The 23,004-nt window shown below is 40.5% G+C and overlaps 2 protein-coding genes across 7 annotated transcripts in view; one reads left to right on the top strand and one right to left on the bottom strand.

Annotated features, from left to right (window-relative positions):
- LOC139763616 (uncharacterized) overlaps positions 1-23,004 on the bottom strand; it is a 195,524-nt gene that overhangs the window by 45,212 nt on the left and 127,308 nt on the right. The gene's annotated exons all lie outside the window — the stretch shown is intronic.
- LOC139763614 (uncharacterized) overlaps positions 229-23,004 on the top strand; it is a 40,918-nt gene continuing 18,142 nt past the window's right edge. The window contains exons 1-3 of one of the 6 annotated variants that reach the window (XM_071689835.1): positions 230-325; positions 4,318-4,388; positions 4,615-4,791. The gene's annotated coding sequence lies outside the window, so the exon portion shown is untranslated. Of the gene's footprint in view, positions 326-545; positions 565-4,317; positions 4,389-4,614; positions 4,792-23,004 lie in introns of those variants that run through there. The other 5 variants (XM_071689838.1, XM_071689837.1, XM_071689836.1 and 2 more) reach the window with 5 other exon arrangements.

The raw sequence follows: 23,004 nt of genomic DNA, 5'->3' as shown, positions 1-23,004 counted from the left end.
CTTAGACTGGAAATTCATTTGAAATTTTAATATATTAGTTAAAAAACATATATGAATAGCATATATGTTGTGCGTATGACTTGGTTGGATGCGTTCATTTGTTGAAAAAACATATGAATAGCATATATGTTGTGCGTATGACTTGGTTGGATGCGTTCATTTGTTCGATGGCTTTGTGTGCTCTGAATATGGTTGATTACCGTCTGCTGGATGACCTGGATATGTTCGTTTGCTACTGCAGTGGTACGCTGGCTTGACAACAGTGTCCGGACTTTGTTGTTGTATCGCTGACTTTCATTCGCCTGTTGCATATTATATTCATCAGGTGTGCTATACAACTTTAGTAACTTATAGATAAAATCTTTGGGCATTTGAATTCAGTGAAACACCAGAATGGAAATCACGTAGTTCGTTATCTTCTGTGTGTATATATTATGAATGGGAGAAAGGCGGCCAGAGCTGACATGTCTTGAAAAGGCGGAAGTGAAAGTTAGGATGATCAGGCAGGGTTTTGCAGTATATTGAACAGTTTCTATCAAATTTTGGTATTGATTATACTTCCAGGTAAAGTTTGCTTTAGTTCTGCATCGAAAATGGCGATAAAGTTCGAGTTTAGTGGCACTTCAGAAATAACGTATGGATTTGGGTCATATGCATATGACTAGACTCCATATACTGTTTAGGAGTGAATTAGGCTGGGAGAGTATGACCTAGAGTTTTGTTTTCGGTATTTTTACAGTTTATGCACCTTGAAGTTAAGAAATTTCTGTCATATGTAATATGACTGGAGAAAACCACACTCTTTTTATTAGGTAGTATGTTTGAGGAAAGGAACCTGGATGTTTTGGCTCTGAGTAAAACGAAGCTCAAGGGTAAAGGGGAAGAGTGGGAATGTTTTGGGAATAAAGTCAGAGGTTGGTGAGAGGACAAGAGCAGAGGAAGGAGTAGCACTACTCCTGAAACAGGAGTCTTAGGAGAATGTGATAGAGTGTAAGAAAGTAAACTCTAGATTAATATGGGTAAAACTGAAAGTGGATGGAGAGCGATGGGTGATTATTGGTGCCTATGCACATAGGCATGAGAAGAAAGATCATGAGAGGCAAGTGTTTTTAGGAGCAGCTGAGCGAGTGTGTTAGCAGTTTTGATGCACGAGACCCGGTTATAGTGATGGGTGAATTGAAGGCAAAGGTAATTAATGTGGCAGTTGAGGGAATAATTGATGTACATGGGGTGTTCAGTGTTGTAAATGGAAATGGTGAAGAGCTTGTAGATTTTTGTGCTGAAAAAGGATTGGTGATTTGGAATACTTGGTTTAAAAACAGTGATATACATAAGTATACGTATGTAAGTAGGAGAGATGGCCAGAGAGCATTATTGGAGTACATGTTAATTGATAAGCATGTGAAAGAGAGACTTTTGGATGTTACTGTGCTGAGAGGTGCAGCTGGAGGGATGTCTGATCACTATCTTATAGAGGCGAAGGTGAAGATTTGTAGAGGTTTTCAGAATAGAAGAGAAAATGTTGGGGTGAAGAGAGTGGTGAGAGTAAGTGAGCCTGGGAAGGAGACTTCTGTGAGGAAGTAGCAGGAGAGACTGAGTGCAGAACGGTTAAAAGGGGAGAGCAGAGGACGTAAGGGGAGTTTTCAGAATAGAAGAGAAAATGTTGGGGTGAAGAGAGTGGTGAGAGTAAGTGAGCTTGGGAAGGAGACTTCTGTGAGGAAGTAGCAGGAGAGACTGAGTGCAGAACGGTAAAAAGGGGAGAGCAGAGGACGAAAGGGGATGTATTTAGGGAAGCAATGATGGCTTGCGCAAAAGATACTTGTGGCATGAGAAACATGGGAGATGGGCAGAGTAGAAAGGGTAGTGAGTGGTGGGATGAGGAAGTAAGATTATTAGTGAAAGAGAAGAGAGAACGGTAAAAAGGGGAGAGCAGAGGACGTAAGGGGAGGGGGAGAGGAATGGAATGGGATGTATTTAGGGAAGCAATGATGGCTTGCGCAAAAGATACTTGTGGCATGAGAAACATGGGAGATGGGCAGAGTAGAAAGGGTAGTGAGTGGTGGGATGAGGAAGTAAGATTATTAGTGAAAGAGAAGAGAGAGGCATGTGGACGATTTTTGTAGGGGAATAGTGCAAATGACTGGGAGATGTATAAAAGGAAGAAGCAAGAGGTTAAGAGAAAGGTGCAAGAGGTGAAAAAGAGGGCAAATGAGAGGTGGGTTGAGAGAGTATTATTCAGTTTTAGGGAGAATTAAGAGATGTTTTGGAATGAGGTAAATAAAGTGCGTAAGACAAAAGAACAAATGGTACCATTGGTGAAGGGGGCTAATAGGGAGGTAATAACAAGTAGTGGTGATGTGAGAAGGAGATGGAGTGAGGATTTTGAAGGTTTGTCGAATGTGTTAGATGATAGAGTGGCATATATAGGGTGTTTTGGTTGAGGTGGTGTGCAAAGTGACAGGGTCAGGGAGAATGGTTTGGTAAAGAGAGAAGAGGTAGTGAAAGCTTTGCGGAAGATGAAAGCTGGCAAGGTGGTGGGTTAGGATGCTATTGCAGTGGAATTTATTAAAAAAGGGGGTGACTGTGTTGTTGGCTGGTTGGTGAGGATATTTTGTGTATGTATGGCTCATGATGAAGTGCGTGGGGATTGGCGGAATGCATGCATAGTGCCATCGCACAAAGACAAAGGGGATAAAGGTGAGTGCTCAAATTACAAAGGTATAAGTTTGTTTAGTATTCCTGGGATATTGTATGGGAGGGTATTGATTGAGAAGCTGAAGGCATGTACAGAGCATCAGACTGGGGAAGAGCAATGTGGTTTCAGAAGTGGTAGAGGATGTGTGGATCAGGTGTTTGCATTGAAGAATATATGTGAGAAATACTTAGAAGAACAAATGGATATGTATGTAGCACTTATGGATCTGAAGAAGGCATATGATAGAGAAAAAGGTGAGATAGGTAGTATGTTTGAGGAAAGTAACCTAGATGTTTTGGTTCTGAGTGAAACGAAGCTCAAGAGTAAAGGGGAAGAGTGGTTTGAGAATGTCTTGGGAGTAAAGTCAGGGTTTGGTGAGAGGACAAGAGCAAAGAAAGGAATAGCAGTACTCCTGAAGCAGGAGTTGTGAGAGTGAGTAATAGAATGTAAGAAAGTAAGCTCTAGATTGATATGGGTAAAACTGAAAGTGGATGGAGAGAGATGGGTGATTATTGGTGCCTATGCACCTGGTCATAAGAAGAAAGATGATGAGAGGCAAGTGTTTTGGGAGCAGCTGAGTGAGTGTGTCAGCAGCTTTTTTGCACGAGACCAGGTTATAGTGATGGGTGATTTGATTGATTCCCAGTGAATATCAGTTTGTGGCAGGGGTGCGTGATGTCTCCATGGTTGTTTAATTTCTTTGTGGATGGTGTTGTTAGGGAGGTAAATGCAAGAGTTTTGGAGAGAGGGACAAGTATGTAGTCTGTTGTGGGTGAGAGGGCTTGAGAAGTGAGTCAGTTGTTGTTCATTGATGATACAGCACTGGTGGCTGATTCAAGTGAGAAACTGCAAAAGTTGTTAACAGTTTGGTAAGGTCTGTGAAAGAAGAAAGCTGAGAGTAAATGTGAATAAGAGCAAGGTAATTAGGTTCAGTAGGGTTGAGGGACAAGTAAATTGGGAGGTAAGTTTGAATGGAGAAAAACTGGAAGTGAAGTGTTTTAGTTATCTGGGAGTGGATTTAGCAGCAGATGAAACCATGTAAGCTGGAGTCACAGGGTGGGGGAGGAGTGCAGGTTCTGGGAGTGTGAATTTTCACTTATGAAGGAATAGAGCACTAAATTGTTAACTAGTGCGTACAGAGTGTTTATGCTGACTTACGCAAGATTTTAAGTCTTTGTCTGTCTGTCCCAGGTAAAAAGAACTACATGTTTTGAATGATATTCTATAGACTACACTTTTCATTTTTTGGGCTATTCTTAATCAACATTTTTCCTACGGTGCTCATAAGTTTAAAAATTTGTTTTCTTTTCAAATAAGGGCATTATTATTATTCATAAGGTCATAATGTATATTCAAGGTAGGACTTATCTTTATTATTGTAGCATCTTAGTACTTTGATAATGCTCACTTATTTGGTATTAGAGTTGTTTTCCTTTGTTTTGTTATGTCCAGGACTAATGAATCCTTTTGTCGGGCAGGTGCCACTTTATATCTTGGAGATGGTGTGAATGATGTATTGCATTACATTTTTTCGTGGTCATTTTGAGGATTTTCGTTGTAATTTTATAACATTTTAGGTTAGATAAGAATACATTTTAATGAAAGAATTTTGCCTTTTTCAGACACTGAGTGGTATTGCATTGTGGTTGGTAGCTCTCTGCTTTCACAACTTAAAAAGAAACATGTAAGACAGGTAGGGTTAATATGATATATATATCACCAAATTGTATATGTGGAGTGGATCATTAATTTTTCATCTCAGAAGCCATAGATAAGCTAACCCTTCTCATTTGGCTGGTAGCACCCTATGATAATTGGGAAACAGACAAAAAATACAGCATGAATGTTAAGCATACAGATGTCAATAGCTTCGTTGTTATTCTCAAAGTAATACAGACTTCAATATTGTTTTGTTTCAGAATGAACATCATATTTCTGTATCAAATGAGATATCAAATAAAACTCCAGAATGGCTGCAAGAAAGAAAAGAATTTGCAAAGTTTTAATGATTTAGAATCCTCCAAAAGGTTTAATCAACTACAACAAATGTATAAAGATACTGATGTTGGCTAAATCATGATGCAAGAAGCAATAAGGTAAGACTTTCTCAGGGATAGGAAACATCATAATGGCTGATTTTCTCTGGGATAGGAAACTTATCACAATGGCTGATTTTTAACTGTGTAGAGATATATTGGGAACAGTGATTTTTAAAAGGGGAAGAATAGGGAAATGAATTTATAGAATGTGTTTGGGAAGATTTTCTCAGTAACTTAGAAATATAAAAACGTCAGATATGGTAAACTTATTGGAAAAAGAAGACCAGTTAGTTCCAGAGGAAACCACATATTAAGATTGGATGAAAGATTGATAACTTTTTGAGCTAAATAGTTCTTGTACAAATACAAAGTGGGATATGAAACTTGGTTTTACAGAACGTTTAATGAATCGATGATAAAGGAATCAGGAAGTAGAGTGTATTAGAAAAGAGATATTTATTTGTCAAAGATTGTCATAAAGCTAAACAAAAAAGGAAAGTACTGCAGAGAAGATATCTGTAGCACAAAAGCCAAGCAATATTTGATTGGTAAGAGTAAGAAATAACAGTGAATTAGAGAGGGATGGGGGAGCAAAAATTTTGAAAAAAAATAGTAGCAAAGCAAATAAACACCTTATATTGTTCCATAAGTGTTTCAAGAGTATGTTGTTTGCTAAATAACAAGTGATGAGACTGAAAGACTCTGAGGGAAATTTGTTGAAGTAGAAAAGGAAATTGGCATGAAATAAACTGCTCTCTTCTGAAGAATGTTTGCAGTGGAGGACAGATGAGATGAAGTAGAGAGCCATAAAAAGCTTTGAGGTCGCTGGACATGGTATAAGGGCTTTGAAAGACTTTGATCTACATTATGTTTATGGACATGATTAAGTTTATTCTTATATCCTCAAAGACTTTGCAGAAACAATTGGCAGGCCACTCAAAATATTATTCAGAAAATCAATGTAAGAGGTATTTGTGCTAATGGAATGAAGATCCGATGTCTATGTGTTTTCAAAAGTATTATAAGAAAATTATAAGAATCAAAAGGATGATTGCTTGCAAAGATAGAAGTTACCAATGTAGGAGGTAGTATAGGTTCAGATAGACTTATGTGATAGTGACCATGTAGGAGGCCGTATAGGTTCAGATAGACTTCCGTGATAGTGACCATTATCTTTGAAAAAGTGATGTGTTGTTGGAGTAAGTGTTTTTGGATTGCTAGATGGTACTCAACTTTGTCCCACATTGAAGGTTACTAAAGTAACTGAATTTTCAGGAAGGCATAAGTGGGGAACTCTGCCTGTAAATTGAAAATTATATGACTCATGCCAAAGTGGCCCTTTCTGGTTGGATAGGAGTAAGCTGAGTATTCAGCAGAACTCCTTTGTAGGACTGATGTTTTCTTTTTTCATGCTTGACTGCCATATCCTGCGTTAGCAAGGTAGTGCTTGAACCAGAAGAAGGAAGGCCTGATGTGTTTGCATCCATTCTCTAGCTGTCATGTGTAATGCATTGAAACCACAGCTCAGGGTCAGTGTTGTTTCTTATAAATGCCAGTGAATTGCCAGAGGAATTTCATACCTGAGCGTTTGTAGATCAAGTTAAAATCAAGAGATGAGTGTCAAGAATGTTTGACAAAACTGGAGACTGAAATTTATAGCATAGGGAGAATACATTGTTAATGAAGTTAAACTCCACATATGCAAACTTATGGGGACTGGGTATAATAAGTGTGCAAAGATTTTTCAAAGCTCATATCAACACTATTAAAAATTTGAACTGGGAACACCTGTAAGTGCTGTGGCTGTACTATCTAGAGCACAGAAAGGAAAGACATATTATAGGTTACACTGGAAAATTTTGGAAGGATAGTTCCCAATCAGTGCTTGAAAATAGTACCTTATTGGCCTGACTCAAAAATATTACCACTGAATTTGAAAGGTATAGCATGTACAGTAAGAGATAATTGTAAACATTTACAACTAAGAATTATGTAATAGATTACCTGCAGCCATTAGGAACACTGAGCAGTTCCGTGGAGAAATTTAAAACATGCCAGGGCATGTACCTAAGTTCATCTGACCTGGATGAGCAGAGGAGCACCATGATATCCTGGTGTCAGATCAGGCTGTGGTGACAGATCTCCAGAAGCATCATAAAGTATATATAATGTTTAAAAGGAACAGTCATTAACTGCATTCAGTAATCAGGCACACTTCCACTTACCTCATACGCTTTCAAAGTCCATTTAGAAAATATGTTACCACACTTTTATTTCACTCAGTATATCATCTACATTCCCTGACTTTCATTTCTTCAGATGCCTTATTGCTTTCACTTTTCTCATTATGTCTTCTTATTATAATGCACTCTTCTGACCTTAATGTCTGTATTCCTAAATACCCGTATTTCTTATACATCTGAAGGAAGGAATCTAACAGCAGATCTCAAAAAGAACCTTGAACCCTGAATGCAGAACAGAAGATGGAAGATGTATTGAAATAAAATGTCAGAGGACAGCATGTGGTATGAGGCAATTGGTTATGTAAGGAATGACAGTATGAGAGATAGATAGGTGTGGCATTAACCACAGTCTGATTGAGAAAACTGATCAGGGTGTACTGAAATGGTTCAGATGTGTGGAAAGGATGAGCAGAGAAGGATTTATTAAGAGGATGTGCATGTCAGAAGTAGAGGTGTGGTAGTAAATGCAGTTTGAATAAGAAAACTGATCAGAATGTGCCAAAATGGTTCAGATGTGTGGAGAGGATGAGCAAAGAAAGATTGATTTAAGATTAACATGTCAGAAGTAGAGGGAGCTAGGGAAACCAAGAAGATGGAAGGTTAGAATGAAGGAGGCTTTAGGGTATAGGAGCCCAAACATTCAGGTCAAGAGGCATGCATGAGGTAGAATGAAATGGGTTGATGTGGGCTGAACCAGGACATGTGAAGTAGTCAAGGTAAACCATGGAGTAGTCATTTCGGCTTAGCTGTGGATGGTGGATGGAAGGCTATGGTTTTAGTGTGTTACACGTAAGAGCTAGAGAATGGATGAAAGCAAATGATATCATTATTATTTGTCTATTCTTTTGCTGTTTCACTAAAGTGGGAAATGAAAGTGTATATGAAGAAAAAATGAACTGTAAAACAAAAAATGAAAGTGTAAAAAAATGAAAAGAACATGAAGTGGAAAATAACTAGTTTACATATGTCAGTGTTCATGGATTTGAATTCTTTTTTTTTTGTGCAGACACCCATACTTGACCAATTTCCTGTCGTAATGGATGCTCTAGTCAGTTTTACCTCATGAATGGATCAGGGTCATTTCCCTTTTGTGTGTTTATGTGTTTCTCACAGACAGAGCCCTATGAGCATTTGAGGATTCACCTCCCCTCATCATCATGAATCATATGAGGCCACTTGATACTCACTGAAAGAGACAAAATGCTAATCAGTTTAACTGCCTCAGGCCTAACATCAAGGCCTGGGAGTAAGGCAGTATAAAGTGATTCATACAGGGGCAGTGTACTTTGGTTGTCCACGATTTGCCATGGTTGTCAGTATTTGTACACACATGGGTACAGTATCTTCTTTTATTAGTGGCTTTAGCATGACACAACTGATAAGTATTTTATAATATTTCAAGGATTAGGGAGACATCCAACACTGGCATGGAGGTGACTGAAACTGTTTTAATGGTCAGCTGACCTTTTTTTTTCTAGTATGACTGAAGATCATTTGTTATAACAATGAAATTTCAAAATGACTTTGTTGGGCATGACATCAGTTTTATGTAAAGAAATATGAGGACTGTACATCTAAATTCAAATAAAACAACAGATGCTGATTGGCGTATGCTGATGTTATTGTTGAATAGGTAAGTTCTTAAAACCCTGTAAACAGTCATGTAAATTTTGATATTATTAATCGAACCTTTTTTGAGCTAAGCATTGTCCCACAGGTTTCTTGACAGGTTCATGGCTGGTCTATTTCAAATATTTGCTCATTATAGCACATTCAAAGGAAGAATGTGCAAAGTGTGTTCCAGATATATTTTCCAGAAAGTAGCTTTCTTCATAATGTGAAAAATATTGGCCTGTGCCAGATCCAAAGTTTGCTTAGCTTTGCATCAATTAATGCTTTTGGACAGGTTTGTTTCAGCTTTTAGCACACAAGTGTTAGCTTACATAAAGCACAAATACTTTAGCTCATGTTGTTGACCATATGTTGACATCTTTTGAATTATAAGTGTGTTTGTTGAGGAGATGGGAGTTTCATCAACACATTTCTCATGGTGAGGTGTTTCAGATACATGAATGATTGCCCTTAGATGCTTATTTTACACAGATGCAACTGCTGCCCTGATAATATGAACATTGTGTAGGTCCATGAAAAGTCTGCCTACACTGGACTAAGACCAGTTTAAGCAGTCCTCAAGGCATCTTGGGAAATGGATACTCAATTTTTTTTTTTCCTTGTACGGCCCCAGCATAGCTCTCATTATCTAAAGCAAGATATGGAAGTCTTCGAAATTAATGGAATAATTTCTGGGTGAATGTTAATGTGGCTTATTACCATTTTGGATTTTTTGGGACAGTTTAGATGATCCTTAGACTGGTTCTTTTTCACCAGAATCCCTTATATTTTGGTCCTCTAAGGGCTGATGTATGATGTCTGTGAGCAAGGAACATTTATTATGCATTTGCAGTACTGTCTGTTCCCTCAGCTCTTGTTGTACTGCTTTGTAAACTTGTATTCAGAGTCATAAGTAACAAAGATTTATTTGTAAAGTCGATGTTATGTTAACTTGTGTATGTATCATTCAGTATCATGAAAGTGCATAATTAGTAACTCGTATCAGCTAACTAGCATCTCTGTGACAAATTGAGACACTGATTCATTGATGAAAGTATATTTATTATTTATTTATTATACTTTGTTGCTGTCTCCTGTGTTAGTGAGGTAGCGCTGGGAAACACATGAAAGAATGGCCCAACCCACCCACATACACGTGTATATACATACACATCCATACACGCACATATACATACCTATACATTTCAATGTATACATATAAATACATACACAGACATATACATATATACACATGTACATAATTCCTACTTGCTGCCCTTATTCATTCCAGTCGCCACCCCGCCACACATGAAATGTCAACCCCCACCCCTGCACGCACACGAGGTAGTGCTAGGAAAAGACAACAAAGGCCACATTTGTTCACACTCAGTCTATGTCATGTATAATGTATCGAAACCATGGCTCCCTTTCCACATCCAGGTCCCACAAAATTTTCTATGGTTTACCCCAGATGCTTCACATGCCCTGGTTCAATCCATTGACAGCATGTCGACCCCAGTATACCACATCGTTCCAATTCACTCTATTCCTTGCACGCCTTTCATCCTCCTGCATGTTCAGGCCCCGATCGCTCAGAATCTTTTTCACTCCATCCTTCCACCTCCAGTTTGGTCTCCCTCTTCTCCTCATTCCCTCCACCTCTGACACATACATCCTCTTTGTCAATCTTTCCTCACTCATTCTCTCCATGTGACCAAACCATTTCAAAACACCCTCTTGTGCTCTCTCAACCACACTCTTTTCATTACCACACATCTCTCTTACCCTTTCATTACTTACTCGATCAAACAACCTCACACCACATATTGTCCTCAAGCATCTCATTTCCAACACATCCACCCTGCTCGGCACAACCCTATCTATAGCCCACGCCTCGCAACCATATAACACTGTTGGAACCACCATTCCTTCAAACATACCCATTTTTGCTTTCTGAGATAATGCTCTCACCTTTCACACATTTTTCAACACTCCTAGAACTTTTGCCCCCTCCCCCACCCTATGACCAACTTCCGCCTCCATGTTTCCATCCGCTGCCAAAGATATCTAAAACACTTCACTTCCTCCAGTTTTTCTCCATTCAAACTTACCTCCCTATTGACTTGTCCCTCAACCCTACTGTACCTAATAAACTTGCTGTTATTCACATTTACTCTCAGCTTTCTTCTTTCACAAACTTTACCAAACTCAGTCACAAGCTTCTGCGGTTTCTCACCCAAATCAGCCACCAGCGCTATATCAACAGCAAACAACAACTGACTCACTTCCCTAGCCCTCTCATCCACAACAGACTGCATACTTGCCCCTCTCTCCAAAACTCTTGCATTCTCCTCCCTAACAACCCATCCATAAACAAATTAAACAACCATGAGACATCACACACCCCTGCCGCAAACCGACATTCACAGAGAACCAATCACTTTCCTATCTTCCTACTTGTACACATCCCTACATCCTCGATAAAAACTTTTCACTGCTTCCAGCAACTTGCCTCCCACACCATATACTCTTAATACCTTTCACAGAGCATCTCTATCGACTCTATCATGCGCCTTCTTTAGGTCCATGAATGCTACAAACTAATCCATTTGTTTTTCTAAGTATTTCTCACATATATTCTTCAAAGCAAACACCTGATCCACACATCCTCTACCACTTCTGAAAACCACACTGCTCTTCCCCAATCTGATGTTCTGTAAATGCCTTCACCCTCTCAATCAATACCCTCCCATATAATATCCCAGGAATACTCAACAAACTTATACCTTTGTAATTTGAACACTCACCTTTATCCCCTTTGCCTTTGTACAATGGCACTATGCATGCATTCTGCAGTCCTCAGGCACTTCACCATAAGACATACATACATTGAATATCCTCACCAACCAGCCAACAACACAGTCACCCCCTTTTATGATAAATTCCACTGCAATACCATCCAAACCCGCCGCCTTGCCAGCTTTCATCTTCCGCAAAGATTTCACTACCTCTTCTCTGTTTACCAAATCATTCCCCCAACCCTCTCACTTCGCACACCACCTCGACCAAAACACCCTATATCTACCACTCTGTCATCTAACACACTCAACAAACCTTCAAAATACTCTCCTTCTCCTCACACCACCACTACTTAATATTACGTCCCCATTAGCCCCCTTCACCGATGTTCCCATTTGTTCTCTTGTCTTACGCACATTAATTACCTCCTTCCAAAACACCTTTTTATTCTCCCTAAAATTTAATGATACTCTCTCATTTGCCCTCTTTTTCACCTCTTGCACCTTTCTCTTGACCTCCTGCCTCTTTCTTTTATACATCTTCCAGTCATTTGCACTATTTCCCTGCAAAAATCATGCAAATGCCTCTCTCTTCTCTTTCACTTATAATCTTGCTTCTTCATCCCACCACTCACTACCCTTTCTAATCTGCCCACCTCCCACGCTTCTCATGCCACAGGCATCTTTTGCGCAAGCCATCGCTGCTTCCCTAAATACATCCCATTCCTCCCCCACTCCCCTTACGTCCTTTGCTCTCACCTCTTTCCATTCTGCACTCATTCTCTCCTCACACAAGTCTCCTTCCCAAGCTCACTTACTCTCACCACTCTCTTCACCCCAACATTCTCTCTTCTTTTCTGAAAACCTCTACAAATCTTTACTTTTGACTCCACAAGATAATGATCATACATTCCTCCAAATGCCCCTCTCAGCACATTAACATCCAGAAGTCTCTCTTTCACGCACCTATCAATTAATCCAATTATGCTCTCTGGCCATCTCTCCTACTTACGTAAGTATACTTATGTATATCTCTCTTTTTACACCAGGTATTCCCAATCACCAGTCCTTTTTCAGCACAGAAATGTACAAGCTCTTCACCATTTCCAGTTACAACACTGAACACCCCATGTACACCAATTATTCCCTCAACTGCCACATTACTCACCCTTGCATTCAAATCACCCATCACTATAACCCGGTCTTGTGCATCAAAACTGCTAACACACTCACTCAGCTGCTTCCAAAACACTTGTCTCTCATGATCTTTCTTCTCATGACCAGGTGCATAGGCCCCAATAATCACCCATCTCTCTCCATCCACTTTCAGTTTTACCCATATCAGTCTAGAGTTTACTTTCTCACACTCTATCACTTTCTCCCACAACTCCTGTAAATTTGTACTACATATTTAATGTTTAGAGAAATGGAGCAACGCGTTATACCCAAGGCAGTGTACTATCAGTAGGCGTATGTGATCAGAGGAAACCATGAAACACTCTGTTAAGCCTGGTTGTGTATGAGGCTTTGGTTTTCATGCATTATACTTAACGGCTAGAGAGTGGATGCAAGTAAATGAGGCCATTCTACATCTGTTCCTTGAGCTACCTCCTTCATGCAGGAAATGGCAATCAGAGGGTTGTTAGATAACTCCACCGGCCATTGCATCATTTTCATTATGCTTTTATGCTACTATTCATAGAATATGAGGTGGCATATGGTCTAGTAGAGCAGAAGTGCCTCATGCCTAACGTAAACTAATGGGAGAAAAGAGAGTTACTTTCTAAAGCAACTTGGTTCTCTCCTTTAATCCTGTACTCCTTTAATTGTAATCATATAATCTTGGAACCCCTTTTATTGGGCTTCTGTAGCTTCAGGTCTGCTTTATAATCAAGTAACAGGGAAATGCTCAAGTGCTTTTGTTTGAAAAGTTTCTCAATGAGACTGTCCTCCATTTTGTCTAGTATCGATCATACATTCTTGAAGGTGACTTCTTCACTAGTGGTGTAGCCACAAGTAGGTGGATTGCAGTAACAGCACCCTATATTTTAACCAGTAATGCAGTGTATGATGTAAGGGATATGTGAAAGCATTAATCTTGCTCGGAATAAAGCTAATCAAAATAAGAAAAGCAAAACCTTATCTACTCGTGTAATATTTGATTTTGTGAGTGTTGACCTTCAACTTTTTGCCCTCAAATCATTAATTTTTTATGTACCTCTTATATAAGTTCATCCAGGTTTTTTGAAAGATGGGTGTTATCCTGGCCATAAAGTTTGTGGTGAGAAAGTGATACCATTACAATAGTAGTAAAAAATAGTTCCTTATGCATCATTTTGGCTGTATAAGTTGTCTTACATCACATCCAATCTAATCACAGTATCTTGTGTCACCTTGCTCTAGCTTATATCTTTTAAAGTTGTTTGAGATGACAAATGTTGTCAATTATGAATCCATACAGAGGTGGGATGGCATCCCAACGATAGAAATGCTACTAGCAGCTTGCCATGTTAGAGACTGTGTTTCACCAGTTTTTCTTCAAAGCAGCCAAGAAGCAAGCAAAAAGCACTTGTGTGTTTTCTCGCATTTTTGCCTTCTCTCTTTTTGGAACATTCATTACTATCACACAACTTAAATTTTTATGTGCTGCCTGCATTAACCATGTCTTCAGTCATTCTTTTCCATTCATCCACAATTAAAGTACTTTCTCACATTCTTCTTAACAAGTTTCCTGTTTAATTTCATGTTAGGGACTAGGTTCTTCTATTTGTACACCTCTCAAAAAATGCATTCTGTCCACATTATAAATTATTTTAGAAATTAAAAGTTGTGATCATGTCATCCTTCCTTCTGCACTCTTCCAAGGTGGGTGGCTTTAAGGCATTAGCTTTTCACTGCAACTCACCTCTCGATTTTGATTGTGTGTGAAAGCACTGGTGTGTGTCTTGGATCCTGATTTTCAGTATGTCATTGTCACTTTATATTTGTATGTGTGTGTATTTACCTGTTTTTACATATTTAAACATTATGAGGAAGAAGTTTTACTCTCATAGGGTCCCATTTCTTGAACTTCACTGTTGTACTCAATTTTAAACTTTTGGATACCACTTGTTTACAATGTCACAACTTATTCCATTCATTTATTACTCTGATGCTGTAAAAGTACTTCTTTGAATTTTTTTCTTTCCCCTCTAGTTGCTCCATCTTTGATAGATACAAAGATAGAGATGCCTAATGCCTTACAAAACTAAGCAAGAAACTTGTCAGAAAAGATGCAAGTACTCTTATGGTGTCAGGGTAATGGTTGAATAAGCTAAGTATTAATGTTGCAAATGGTAACCATACAAAAACTTAAAAAGTCGTATGATAGCACAGCTTTTTATCAAAATAGCTGATTTTGTCCTTTAGTGATAATATCAAAGAAAATCATCATGATTGATGTTTCTTTTGTAGATAAGGTGTAATTTTTCTTTTATATAAACAAATTTAGAAGTAGATTATACTGGAGACAGTTTTATGTTTGGGATTCATTTTGTTATTATCATTATACTTTGTCGCTGTCTCCCGCATTAGCGAGGTAGCGCAAGGAAACAGACAAAAGAATGGCCCAACCCACCCACATACACATGTATATACATACACGTCCATACACACACATATACATACCTATACATCTCATCATATACATATATATATACACAGAGACATATAAATATATACACATGTACATAATTCATACTGTCTGCCCTTATTCATTCCCGTTGCCACCCCGCCACACATGAAATAACAACCCCCTCCCCCAGCATGTGCGCAAGGTAGCGCTAGGAGAAGACAACAAAGGCCACATTCGTTCACACTGTCTCTAGCTGTCATGTATAATGCAGCGAAACCACAGCTCCCTTTCCACATCCAGGCCCCACAAAACTTTCCATGGTTTACCCCAGGCGCTTCACATGCCCTGGTTCAATCCATTGACAGCACGTCGACCCCAGTATACTACATCGTTTCAATTCACTCTATTCCTTGCACGCCTTTCACCCTCCTGCATGTTCAGGCCCCGATCACTCAAATTCTTTTTCACTCCATCTTTCCACCTCCAATTTGGTCTCCCACTTCTCCTCGTTCCCTCCGCCTCTGACACATATATCCTCTTTGTCAATCTTTCCTCACTCATTCTCTTCATGTAACCAAACCATTTCAAAACACCCTCTTCTGCTCTCTCAACCACACTCTTTTTATTACCACACATCTCTCTTACCCTTTGATTACTTATTCAATCAAACCACCTCACACCACATATTGTCCTCAAACCTCTCATTTCCAGCACATCCACCCTCCTCCGCACAACTCTATCTATAGCCCATGCCTCGCAACCATATATCACTCTTGGAAACACTATTCCTTTAAATATGCCCATTTTTTGCTTTCCAAGATAATGTTCTCAACTTGCACACATTCTTCAACCACCCAGAACTTTTGCCCCCTCCCCCACCCTATGATTCACCTTTGCTTCCATGGTTCCATCCACTGCCAAATCCACTCCCAGATATCTAAAACACTTCACTTCCTCCAGTTTTTCTCCATCCACACTTACCTCCCAATTGACATGTCCTTCAACCCTACTGTACCTAATAACCTTGCTCTTATTCACATTTACTCTCAACTTTCTTTTTTCACACACTACCAAACTCTGTCACAAGCTTCTGCAGTTTCTCACCCGAATCAGCCACCAGTGCTGTATAATCAGCGAACAACAACTGACTCACTTCCCAAGCTCTCTCATCCACAACAGACTACATACTTGCCCCTCTTTCCAAAACTCTTGCATTCACCTCCCTAACAACCCCAACCATAAACAATTTAAACAACCATGGAGACATCACGCACCTCTGCCGCAAACCGACATTCACTGAGAACCAGTCACCTTCCTCTCTTCCTACACGTACACATGCCTTACATCCTCAATAAAATCTTTTCACTGCTTCTAACAACTTGCCTCCCACACCATATATTCTTAATACCTTCCACAGAGTATCTCTATCAACTCTATCATATGCCTTCTCCAGATCCATAAATGCTACACACAAATCCATTTGCTTTTCTAAGTATTTCTCACATACATTCTTCAAAGCAAACACCTGATCCACACATCCTCTACCACTTCTGAAGCCACACTGCTCTTCCCCAATCTGATGCTCTGTATATGCCTTCACCCACTCAATCAGTACCCTCCCACATAATTTCCTAGGAATACTCAACAAACTTATACCTTTGTAATTTGAGCACTCACTTTTATCCCCTTTGCCTTTGTACAGTCGCACTGTGTAAGCATTCGGCCAATCCTCAGACACCTCACCGTGAGTCATACATACATTGGATACCTTACCAACCAGTCAACAACACAGTCACCCCCTTTTTTAATGACTTCCACTGCAATACCATCCAAACTCGCTGCCTTGCCAGCTTTCATCTTCCGCATAGCTTTTACTACCTTTTCTCTATTAACCAAATCATTCTCCCTAACCCTCTCACTTTGCACACCACCTTGACCAAAACACCCTATATCTGCCACTCTATCATCAAACACATTCAACAAACCTTCAAAATACTCAATCCACTCCTCACATCACCACTACTTGTTATCACCTTCCCATTTGACCCTTCACTGATGTTTCCATTTTTTCCCTTGTCTTGCGCACTTTATTTACCTCCTTCCAGAACATCTTTTTATTCTCCCTAAAATTTGATGATACTCTCTCACCCCAACTCTCATTTGCCCTCTTTTTCACCTCTTGCACCTTTCTCTTGACTTCCTGCCTCCTTCTTTCATACATCTCCCAGTCATTTGCATTATTTCCCTGCAAAAATCGTCCAAATGCCTCTCTCTTCTCTTTCACTAATAATCTTACCTCTTCATCCCACCACTCACTACCCTTTCTAATCTACCCACCTCCCACGCTTCTCATGCCACAAGCGTCTTTTGCACAAGCCGTCACTGCTTCCCTAAATACATCCCATTCCTCCCCCACTCCCCTTACGTCCTTTGTTCTCACCTTTTTCCATTCTGTACTCAGTCTCTCCTGATACTTCCTCACGCAAGTCTCCTTCCCAAGCTCACTTACTCTCACCACTCTCTTCACCCCAACATTCTCTCTTCTTTTCTGAAAACCTCTACAAATGTTCACTTTCTCCTCCACAAGATAATGATCAGACATCCCTCCAGTTGCACCTCTCAGGACATTAACATCAAAAAGTCTCTCTTTCATGCGCCTATTAATTAACACGTAATCCAATAATGCTCTCTGGCCATCTCTCCTACTTACATATGTATACTTATGTATATCTCCCTTTTTAAACCATATATATGTTTAAAATCAAAAGGGTGGGGCAGGTTCAGTCCTTTTTATGAATGATAAAGTAACTCTTATTAATTTCATATTGTAATGATTATAAGATGATGTATACCAACATATCACATCATTATCTTCTGTTAAGAAGGCTATACTCTATGAATCAGCGCTGGTGGCTGATTCATGTGAGAAACTGCAGAAGCTGGTGACTGAGTTTGGTAAAGTGTGTGAAAGACGAAAGTTGAGAGTAAATGTGAATAAGAGCAAGGTTATTAGGTACAGTAGGGTTGAAGGTGCAAGAGGTGAAAAAAAGGGCAAATGAGAGTTGGGGTGAGAGAGTATCATTAAATTTTAGGGAGAATAAAAAGATGTTCTGGAAGGAGGTAAATAAAGTGCGTAAGACAAGGGAGCAAATGGGATCTTCAGTGAGGGGCGCAAATGGGGAGGTGATAACAAGTAGTGGTGATGTGAGAAGGAGATGGAGTGAGTATTTTGAAGGTTTGTTGAATGTGTTTGATGATAGAGTGGCAGATATAGGGTGTTTTGGTCGAGGTGGTGTGCAAAGTGAGAGGGTTAGGGAAAATGATTTGGTAAACAGAGAAGAGGTAGTAAAAGCTTTGCGGAACATGAAAGCCGGCAAGGCAGCAGGTTTGGATGGTGTTGCAGTGGAATTTATTAAAAAAGGGGGTGACTGTATTGTTGACTGGTTGGTAAGGTTATTTAATGTATGTATGACTCATGGTGAGGTGCCTGAGGATTGGCGAAATGCGTGCATAGTGCCATTGTACAAAGGCAAAGGGGATAAGAGTGAGTGCTCAAATTACAGAGGTATAAGTTTGTTGAGTATTCCTGGTAAATTTTATGGGAGGGTATTGATTGAGAGGGTGAAAGCATGTACAGAGCATCAGATTGGGGAAGAGCAGTGTGGTTTCAGAAGTGGTAGAGGATGTGTGGATCAGGTGTTTGCTTTGAAGAATGTATGTGAGAAATACTTAGAAAAGCAAATGGATTTGTATGTAGCATTTATGGATCTGGAGAAGGCATATGATAGAGTTGATAGAGATGCTCTGTGGAAGGTATTAAGAATATATGGTGTGGGAGGCAAGTTGTTAGAAGCAGTGAAAAGTTTTTATCAAGGATGTAAGGCATGTGTACGTGTAGGAAGAGAGGAAAGTGATTGGTTCTCAGTGAATGTAGGTTTGCGGCAGGGGTGTCTGATGTCTCCATGGTTGTTTAATTTTGTTTATGGATGGGGTTGTTAGGGAGGTGAATGCAAGAGTTTTGGAAAGAGGGGCAAGTATGAAGTCTGTTGGGGATGAGAGAGCTTTGGAAGTGAGTCAGTTGTTGTTCGCTGATGATACAGCGCTGGTGGCTGATTCATGTGAGAAACTGCAGAAGCTGGTGACTGAGTTTGGTAAAGTGTGTGAAAGAAGAAAGTTAAGAGTAAATGTGAATAAGAGCAAGGTTATTAGGTACAGTAGGGTTGAGGGTCAAGTCAATTGGGAGGTGAGTTTGAATGGAGAAAATCTGGAGGAAGTGAAGTGTTTTAGATATCTGGGAGTGGATCTGGCAGCGGATGGAACCATGGAAGCGGAAGTGGATCATAGGGTGGGGGAGGGGGCGAAAATTCTGGGGGCCTTGAAGAATGTGTGGAAGTCGAGAACATTATCTCGGAAAGCAAAAATGGGTATGTTTGAAGGAATAGTGGTTCCAACAATGTTGTATGGTTGCGAGGCGTGGGCTATGGATAGAGTGGTGCGCAGGAGGATGGATGTGCTGGAAATGAGATGTTTGAGGACAATGTGTGGTGTGAGGTGGTTTGATCGAGTAAGTAACGTAAGGGTAAGAGAGATGTGTGGAAATAAAAAGAGCGTGGTTGAGAGAGCAGAAGAGGGTATTTTGAAATGGTTTGGGCACATGGAGAGAATGAGTGAGGAAAGATTGACCAAGAGGATATATGTGTCGGAGGTGGAGGGAACGAGGAGAAGAGGGAGACCAAATTGGAGGTGGAAAGATGGAGTGAAAAAGATTTTGTGTAATCGGGGCCTGAACATGCAGGAGGGTGAAAGGAGGGCAAGGAATAGAGTGAATTGGAGCGATGTCGTATACCGGGGTTGACGTGCTGTCAGTGGATTGAATCAAGGCATGTGAAGCGTCTGGGGTAAACCATGGAAAGCTGTGTAGGTATGTATATTTGCGTGTGTGGACGTATGTATATACATGTGTATGGGGGTGGGTTGGGCCATTTCTTTCGTCTGTTTCCTTGCGCTACCTCGCAAACACGGGAGACAGCGACAAAGCACAAAAAAAAAAAAAAAAGGGTTGAAGGTCAAGTCAGTTGGGAGGTAAGTTTGAATGGAGAAAAACTGGAGGAAGTGAAATGTTGTAGATATCTGGGAGTGGATTTGGCAGCGGATGGAACCATGGAAGCGGAAGTGAATCATAGGGTGGGGGAGGGAGCGAAACTTCTGGGATCCTTGAAGAATGTGTGGAAGTCAAGAACATTATTTTGGAAAGCAAAAATGGGTATGTTTGAAGGAATAGTGGCTCCAACAATATTGTATGGTTGCGAGGCGTGGGCTATGGATAGAGTTGTGCGCAGGAAGGTGGATGTGCTGGAAATGAGATGTTTGAGGACAATGTGTGATGTGAGGGAGTGTGATTGAGTAAGTAATGTAAGGGTAAGAGAGATGTGTGGTAATAAAAAGAGTGTGGTTGAGAGAGCAGAAGAGGGTGTTTTGAAATAGTTTGGTCACATGGAGAGAATGAGTGAGGAAAGATTGACCAAGAGATTATATGTGTCAGAGGTGGAGGGAACGAGGAGAAGTGGGAGACTAAATTGGAGGTGTAACAATGGAGTGAAAAAGAATTTGAGTGATCGGGACCTGAACATGCAGGAGGGTGAAAGGCGTGCAAGGAATAGAGTGAATTGGAACGATGTGGTATACCAGGGTCGACGTGCTGTGAAGCATCTGGGGTAAACCATGGAAAGTTGTGTGGGGCCTGGAGGTGGAAAGGGAGTTGTGGTTTCGGTGCATTATTACATGACAGCTAGAGAGTGAGTGTGAACGAATGGGGCCTTTGTTGTTTTTTCTTAGCGCTACCTCGCACACATGAGGGGGGAAGGAGTTGTTATTCCATGTGTGGCGAGGTGGAGATGGGAATGAATAAAGGCAGACAGTATGAATTATGTTATTATATTTTTTTTATTATACTTTGTCGCTGTCTCCCGCGTTTGCGAGGTAGCGCAAGGAAACAGACGAAAGAAATGGCCCAACCCCCCTCATACACATGTATATACATACGTCCACACACGCAAATATACATACCTACACAGCTTTCCATAGTTTACCCCAGACGCTTCACATGCCCTGCTTCAATCCACTGACAGCACGTCAACCCCGGTATACCACATCGCTCCAATTCACTCTATTCCTTGCCCTCCTTTCACCCTCCTGCATGTTCAGGCCCCGATCACACAAAATCTTTTTCACTCCATCTTTCCACCTCCAATTTGGTCTCCCTCTTCTCCTTGTTCCCTCCACCTCCGACACATATATCCTCTTGGTCAATCTTACCTCACTCATCCTCTCCATGTGCCCAAACCACTTCAAAACACCCTCTTCTGCTCTCTCAACCACGCTCTTTTTATTTCCACACATCTCTCTTACCCTTACGTTACTCACTCGATCAAACCACCTCACACCACACATTGTCCTCAAACATCTCATTTCCAGCACATCCATCCTCCTGCGCACAACTCTATCCATAGCCCACGCCTCGCAACCATACAACATTGTTGGAACCACTATTCCTTCAAACATACCCATTTTTGCTTTCCGAGATAATGTTCTCGACTTCCACACATTCTTCAAGGCCCCCAGGATTTTCGTCCCCTCCCCCACCCTATGATCCACTTCCGCTTCCATGGTTCCATCCGCTGCCAGATCCACTCCCAGATATCTAAAACACTTCACTTCCTCCAGTTTTTCTCCATTCAAACTCACCTCCCAATTGACTTGACCCTCAACCCTACTGTACCTAATAACCTTGCTCTTATTCACATTTACTCTTAACTTTCTTCTTCCACACACTTTTCCAAACTCAGTCACCAGCTTCTGCAGTTTCTCACATGAATCAGCCACCAGCGCTGTATCATCAGCGAACAACAACTGACTCACTTCCAAAGCTCTCTCATCCCCAACAGACTTCATACTTGCCCCTCTTTCCAAAACTCTTGCATTTACCTCCCTAACAACCCCATCCATAAACAAATTAAACAACCATGGAGACATCACACACCCCTGCCGCAAACCTACATTCACTGAGAACCAATCACTTTCCTCTCTTCCTACACGTACACATGCCTTACATCCTCGATAAAAACTTTTCACTGCTTCTAACAACTTTCCTCCCACACCATATATTCTTAATACCTTCCACAGAGCATCTCTATCAACTCTATCATATGCCTTCTCCAGATCCATAAATGCTACATACAAATCCATTTGCTTTCTAAGTATTTCTCACATACATTCTTCAAAGCAAACACCTGATCCACACATCCTCTACCACTTCTGAAACCACACTGCTCTTCCCCAATCTGATGCTCTGTACATGCCTTCACCCTCTCAATCAATACCCTCCCATATAATTTACCAGGAATACTCAACAAACTTATACCTCTGTAATTTGAGCACTCACTCTTATCCCCTTTGCCTTTGTACAATGGCACTATGCATGCATTCCGCCAATCCTCAGGCACCTCACCATGAGTCATACATACATTAAATAACCTTACCAACCAGTCAACAATACAGTCACCCCCTTTTTTAATAAATTCCACTGCAATACCATCCAAACCTGCTGCCTTGCCGGCTTTCATCTTCCGCAAAGCTTTCACTACCTCTTCTCTGTTTACCAAATCATTTTCCCTAACCCTCTCACTTTGCACACCACCTCGACCAAAACACCCTATATCTGCCACTCTATCATCAAACACATTCAACAAACCTTCAAAATACTCACTCCATCTCCTTCTCACATCACCACTACTTGTTATTACCTCCCCACTTGCGCCCTTCACCGAAGTTCCCATTTGCTCCCTTGTCTTATGCACTTTATTTACCTCCTTCCAGAACATCTTTTTATTCTCCCTAAAATTTAATGATACTCTCTCACCCCAACTCTCATTTGCCCTCTTTTTCACCTCTTGCACCTTTCTCTTGACCTCCTGTCTCTTTCTTTTATACATCTCCCACTCAATTG

This window comes from Panulirus ornatus, chromosome 47, assembly GCF_036320965.1.
Source record: "Panulirus ornatus isolate Po-2019 chromosome 47, ASM3632096v1, whole genome shotgun sequence".
Lineage (NCBI taxonomy): Eukaryota > Metazoa > Arthropoda > Malacostraca > Decapoda > Palinuridae > Panulirus > Panulirus ornatus.
The sequence above is the reverse complement of the archived record's forward strand: the minus strand, read 5'-3'. Positions and strand labels throughout refer to the sequence as shown.